We start from the raw sequence: 6,500 nt of genomic DNA, 5'->3' as shown, positions 1-6,500 counted from the left end.
TAAGTCGTCAAGGACCATTCCATAGTTGTTTAAAAGAAAATTATCAGCAACAAGAAAGGCACAGAAAAAAATCCCCAAAATTAAACATGTTTGACATTTAACACCCTAGAAAAAAAATCATATATTTTTTTCTTAAATAACAAGTCAGAAAGAGGCTTGTCAATATTTTCTTAATTAAGAATAAGGTAGACTGAATAAGACAAAGTTGATGCTACTAATACTGTTTTTTTGTCATTTAATAAACAATATAGATCATTCTTTATCCCCTCTTCTGTAGCAGCTAAAATGCATGCTTTATAGGGTTTTGGTCCAAAAAATCTTACCCCTTAAGAACTCCTTTGCTGTTAAGGGAGTGTGTTTGGGTCCTTATTTTTCCTGATTTTTGTAAGATCGCGCTTAAATGTTTAGGAAAGTTCCGAGGCTTTTCGCAATGATTTACTTGTGTTCTCTGGTAGAGACATGTACTTTTTTTATTGAGCTAAGTTGTCTGCAGATTGTGAAATTCCTTAACACCTGGAAGATTATTGCCGTGATGTCATTGAAAGTTGTTTAGAGTTTGTGATTTTTCTTCTATTTGTCTGTTTCTTGGTAAGCCAGAAATGTCGCAATGATTTCACTGACTTTGGGCAATCTTTGTCTTTAGCTGTTTAAATAATCACGGTAACAGAACACTCCTAGGCAACAACACAGACTTGTCACTCAGTCACGTCTTCCAATAGTTGAGCTCACAGAAAAATGGGGTGTTTTAAACCAAAGGTGTTGTCATCCTTGTAGTGTATCAAATCCAGATGCAAGTAACGGTGTTTCATGGAAATAAAAGCTAAATGTTGACCTTTCTTCTCATATTCCCTCCCGCATTCAAAGTGAACATTTCAGAAAAAAGGCCCTAAAACCAATTTTTCTCATTGTTGCATTTTGCCTTCCTCTGAAAGTGCATATTTTGACCACCTGTTTTCAATGTCAACACCTTGTAGATTAAGTCCAGCTTTGCATAAATGCTACTTCTAACCCAAATACCCACACAAAAAAAGTCATGTCTGCATCCAATGCAACAGGTGTCCAGACCTTACTGAACCCCCCCTCCAGCTTCCACATATTAGTCGTTACTGCCATCCCAAGTAAACAAGCTCATGAGTCATTTTCTTTTCCTGGATGAGGACACTTGTACAAGGGAGATGTCACTTAACAACGGAGAAGGAATGCTGCTCCGGCTGCTGCAGTCAACCACCTGCACTGAATGGGGCTAGGGCTAGGGTTGGGGGGTTGGGGGGCTTTGAGGAAGTGCCTGTATTTGTGAGTGTGTACGTGTGTGTGACTTTTTTTTGTATATGTGTTACATGATCTCATGCTGACAAAGAAACTTTGGATGACTCCTACATTGTTCATTGTTAATAAGATGTAGGCGTGCAGGTGTCTGCGTATGTTTTCTCATCATTTTTTTTGCTGGTTACTTGTGATCGGAATGGTGAACTAGAAGAAAGGTGAAGGCAAGTTGGGAATTTTGAGAAACTCTGCTGGTGATTCATGCCATTACACATGAAACAATACACTCACTGCACAGCTGTACTGGTCACATGTGCAATATGATTGCTCAACATCTTTGCCGTCCTTGGAAATTCAGGATTTTTTTTGTTTTTTTTTCCTCATACACATGCACTCAGCCCTCCCCTTCCCCAAAACTCCTGTCAGCGTTGTAGCCTGAAAGAGAGGCAGGTGCACGGCTTAGTCATCCATCTTTTCCCCAAACTGCCTCTGCGCTTCAGTGAACCTTTAGTCAGCTGGAAAGTTTGGAGCAAAGAGCCTTGCGAGAGTTGTTTATCATACAGTAGGCTTCACGCCACTCGTAGGGGCTGGTTTGTTATCATGCCACTCAAAATGGATTCCTTATTTTTTATGTCAACACTCAGCCGTGGGCATGATTCTTCAAGGATGACAACTAACTCAGCATTCTTCTTTCACTGTCTTGCTGTCGTGTGCGAGTACTAGCCATGGAAACTATGATTACAAGTCCACTACAAGTGGAAATGACTTCAATACGTCAATTCTTTTGAGATGCGTATAGACACCCAATATAAGAATGGATTCAGTTTAGATTGGTCCATTTGGACGCTTCTGTAGGCAAAAAGCAATTGACTCAGGTCTGATGAACACAGCCTATATTTATCCATATCTCAACACATAGTATGATAGTATAGTATATATACAATGGTATTTGATTAAGAAACCCACAGTTATAGGTTAGCATGTCACTCTTAACAGATGTTCTTGTTTGGACTTTGTATTTCTCTCCCATTTTCCCCCCTCCCTCTTAAAAAAACAACAATCTAATTTCCAAAAATTCTTTTGCAGGGAAAAACTCCTTGGACACAAAACAGGTTTCAGGACGAACTGACATGAACTTGCACTGCATTTATTATTTCAGGTAGGGCAAATATTAGATGATAAAACATCTTTGTTTTAGGTTGGCGCATTAGACATGACCAGTGTATGTCATTTTTTACTCATTTCCTACCTTTGATGGTGATACGGTCCAACCCGTTGGAACTGGAAGACCCCCAGTGAAACGAATTAGACCCTTAAAATTGTTTAATTTTACAATTTCTCTTTCAATCAATCTTTTCTCTGTTTTGAACTAAATTACTGCATCAGCCGCATTGTTTTGCGTAATGGCGGTATGGCATTTCATCTTTGTCACCTTGCGGTTTTGTGCATGTCATCTTTTTATGCGCATATAAGCCGTACCCTCGATTCAGTCATCTTTTTTGTCCGACAAATGCGGCTTATATGCGAGTCAATACAGTATTTATCCTCAAACTATATGAAATATCTCCTATAACTAGCAGGGACTATTTTTTTTTTTTTTTTTTTTTGGTCCTTATATAAACGCCCCAGCTCATCCTGACCCTTTATTAAAAGCATCACACTCCATCGTATTTTCTTCCACTCCAGCTGTTATCCAGGGGAGCATCTGTGGGTTCCCACCCAAGATTACGTGTGTGTCGGCACAGTGATTCATCCCACAGCTGCCCCCCAACTGGCTGTAGCTCTGCAGTCGGTATGTGCAAACCTCCTCTTCTCTCCTCTTCTCTTCTCTCCTCTGTTGACAACAAACTGCTTTCGCTCATGGAAAGGCAAAATGTTGCCAGGTTTAAATCATCCAAGAAATGGGATTGTTCCAGCTTGATTGCTTTGCACTCATGTGAACATGAAACATACTCGTATTATTATGAGACCTAAGCTTGTGCAAAGGTTTCATGTGAGATGATCTCATTGGGTTAACAAGTTTCCAAATTTCACATCTCCAAAGCAAAGTTGCTTGGTTTTTAAGGGCTCGGAATTTGAATGCAAAACACGGCATTGAATATCTGGAAGCGTCGAGGTGGCCCGATTCGGGCTCCGATTTGGGCTCCATTTCTAATTGATTCAGACGACCTCTTTGATAGGCCTCTACAGTTTGCATCAAGTGCTGCATTCATCGTGTCATCATCAAGCATTCCAATTTCTAATCCTCCTTTCCACGCACACACACACACACACACATGTAGTTCTCCGAGGCCTCTTGGCGCCAAAAGAGGCCGCGGGAGAAGCTTGAAAGAAAAGAGAATGGCCATCAGCCGGCCAAATACAAGCGAGAGAAGCCGAGGAGAGAGAAAATGAGCGGCAGAGACAGCATGGATTCTTTTCTTTGGGGGCCTTAAAGATGTGTTTCCCTCAGATGTTGGCTCTTCTTCAGATGCTAATGGTTCACTCTTATTCCCAAGCTGGCCCTTAGCATAACAATGCAGTGGAAGTGAAAGAGCTAAACCTCGGCTTTCTTCAAGAAGCCAAAGCTGGGCTTTTCTTGCCGACTAATGCCCCCTTGGCTCTTTGTGCTTCTCGTGAAAGGCCCGCCGAACGCAAAGGCCAGGTGATCACAGAGTTGACTGAAAATGAGACTGAAACAACAGCCCAGCAAAGAAAATTGCTTTGGTGAACTCGTCCAAAGTCCCAACAGAAGACCAAATATAGCGCGGGGTGCCCGTCGACATAAATGGAATATTATCAGCTTTCGCTTTCCAAGAGGCACTCAATTATGTCTGTCGCGGGAATCCGAGCCAAATATTTTGACTGCGTGTTCTGGTCTGGCTTGGAGACGCGCGAGCGGGTGTACCATCTGAAAAGTACTCGTGGGCAATGAAGGAATTTTTGGACCAACGTCGTCCTGACCTTGAGGAAGCCTCAGCAGATAGGCTTCTAAGGACCCGATAGGCCCTGATAACAAATGGAGAGCGTACGCTTTTGGTCTTATCGTTTATCAGGGTAGAATGAGCAAAGTCAGGGGCAAAGAACGTACAGGAGGACACCAAGATACAGCCTAGGTCGCACTGGCTCAACTGAGAGGCCATAGCCTCATCTTATCCATCTTTGGTGTATAGTTAAAGTGGTCTCTTGCGTCATTCTCATGTCTGGATGTTGCGTTTGGATTGAAGAAGCAACACTGTCACTCTTAAATAGGAATTGGGTGCTCGTAATTTATAGTTTGATCGTGAACAGTCCGTCTACCTCTAACGAGAATGGCATTACGTACTCTTATTTTCATGGCTGCTCATTTGGATTCACGCATAAATAAAATATACCTGACTGTTCGTGATATTGTCGTTATTTCATTTTATGTTGCATAATGAGAACAAATTCTGGGATTCAGTTGGATAAAAGTGTTCTGAATTTGTTTGAAGCCCAATAGGACGTTTTTTTTGTTAAAAAAAAGGCCCACAGTGGGACAAATTGTCATTTTGATTAGTCAACCAATAATTTAAACTATGTTTGGTTTCAATTCTTCAAACAAATGAGTTGAGAACATATAACATTGTGCATTACTTTGAAAATATCTGGGGATTTTGTGGCGGGGAGACAGCTTATTGTACACTTGTATGCAAGGACTTGAATTTGTTTACAAGGAAGCTTCACATTCAGTTGGCTGACTTTCTGAATTATGGCTGTTAAAATGATAAATAGTGTATTGTAGTGGGACAACATACTAATGCTTGATTCACGTTGAAATATATTTGATAGGAATTCAACACAACTGTACTCATTGACCCAAACTTCCACATTTGTATAAAATTTGGGTGCATGGGCATTGTAATGCTGTTAGGCGTGTTTTTCTTTTCACACCACAATTAAGCGCCTTAACATGCAATTTGGCAAAGCTATTTTAACTTGGTTTGAATTCCTTTGCTGAGAAGTTTCCCTGTTTTGTTTTTGCAAGTCTAGACAATTCATAACTGATGTTTTCTTTTTATTATGTATCACTCACAATCTCATGAAACTGTCGTGAAGATGACTTACCGCTTTCCAGCACAGAAGTGCCAAAAAAAAAAAACATACCGTATATATCGTGAATTCCATACGTGTCATGTTAAATGTCAATAAAAATGAGGCCTCATCGGTTGTCTCTCACTGTGACAATGGTTGACTAAGTACCCTACAATTATCGGGTTTTACTCCATTAACACCTCTGGCGTCCCCCCCCCCCCCCCTCCTTTGCTTCAACCTCGCTCCCTTCATCCCACTTTATGCAAAAGATGTCAGCCCAGGTGCAACACTGAGGAACTTAGCGCCTCTTCAACACCGCCACGCATTTTATTTACATGCAAAATGGCGGTTTAGACGGCAAATTCGTGAACACAGGTGCACCAGAGAGGGGGTTGTCGTCAGGACAAGCCTCTTATCTGTTTGTCCTTACGTCGTCTATTTACTCGGCCACCGTCGTTTCATTTTCTTTTCTCATGCATGACAGAAGTAGAATGGAAATAGTCGAGTCGGATGGTCTCAACGTAAGCTCATGTTTACTGGCGTTAAAGTGAGTGAGCAATTTGTGCGTAGGCTGGAGGAAATGGTCGGCGGTGGCACCCGGTGTCATTTTAAGTGGAACGCCTGGCGCCACAGCATCAGGCACATCGCTCACTGATGCCAGGCTAGTTTTTCTAAGCGCTGACTAAATGACACACAGCTGGGCGACATGTCACTGTGTGTGTGCCCTAATCTCTCGCTCGCTCTCCCTCCCGCAGTCGGTTTTTCCCCTCCTTTAAACCTTCTCTCTCTCTCACACGCTGGTGTTTAGTCGGGCTGACTCCCTTCCTCCTCCCTCCCAAGATCCAGACTTGGTGGAGCCGATGCTGCTGTTGCTGCTGTTGCAAAAAAAAAATCACTTCCTGAAGCTCTTGCTTACTTCCCGTGCTTTTTGTGGGACTTCCTGTGATCAGGCTGGATGGAGCTGACTCCTCGCCAGTGACATCCTGGTGCACAGACAGCTGCACAGATAATTCTATCGTTCTGCTTTTGTCAGGAGTTTTTTTTCTCGGTTTTGTCGGTGTCTCTCCAGGGGGGTTCCATTTTTCCCCCCTCCCGTGTTCTGTATTTTCCATTTAAAATGCTGTTTAGGCAGGTTTCGTTTAGCATTGGGGGAGATTGGAAGGGTGGTTTTGTATGGAAATGAGAATAGGAGGATATCTTGAGGT

The 6,500-nt window shown here is 42.2% G+C and overlaps 1 long non-coding RNA gene across 1 annotated transcript; it reads left to right on the top strand.

Moving 5' to 3' along the window:
• The first annotated feature begins 2,356 nt into the window (after positions 1-2,356).
• Positions 2,357-6,168, top strand: LOC144202752 (uncharacterized). The gene is made up of 3 exons (XR_013327555.1): positions 2,357-2,422; positions 2,950-3,055; positions 6,136-6,168. It is a non-coding gene; the product is annotated as an uncharacterized LOC144202752 (long non-coding RNA).
• Positions 6,169-6,500: the final 332 nt, after the last annotated feature.

The sequence above is a fragment of the Stigmatopora nigra genome, chromosome 10 (genome assembly GCF_051989575.1).
Source record: "Stigmatopora nigra isolate UIUO_SnigA chromosome 10, RoL_Snig_1.1, whole genome shotgun sequence".
Lineage (NCBI taxonomy): Eukaryota > Metazoa > Chordata > Actinopteri > Syngnathiformes > Syngnathidae > Stigmatopora > Stigmatopora nigra.
Note: the sequence above shows the minus strand (reverse complement) of the source record. Positions and strands in the feature narration are given on the sequence as shown.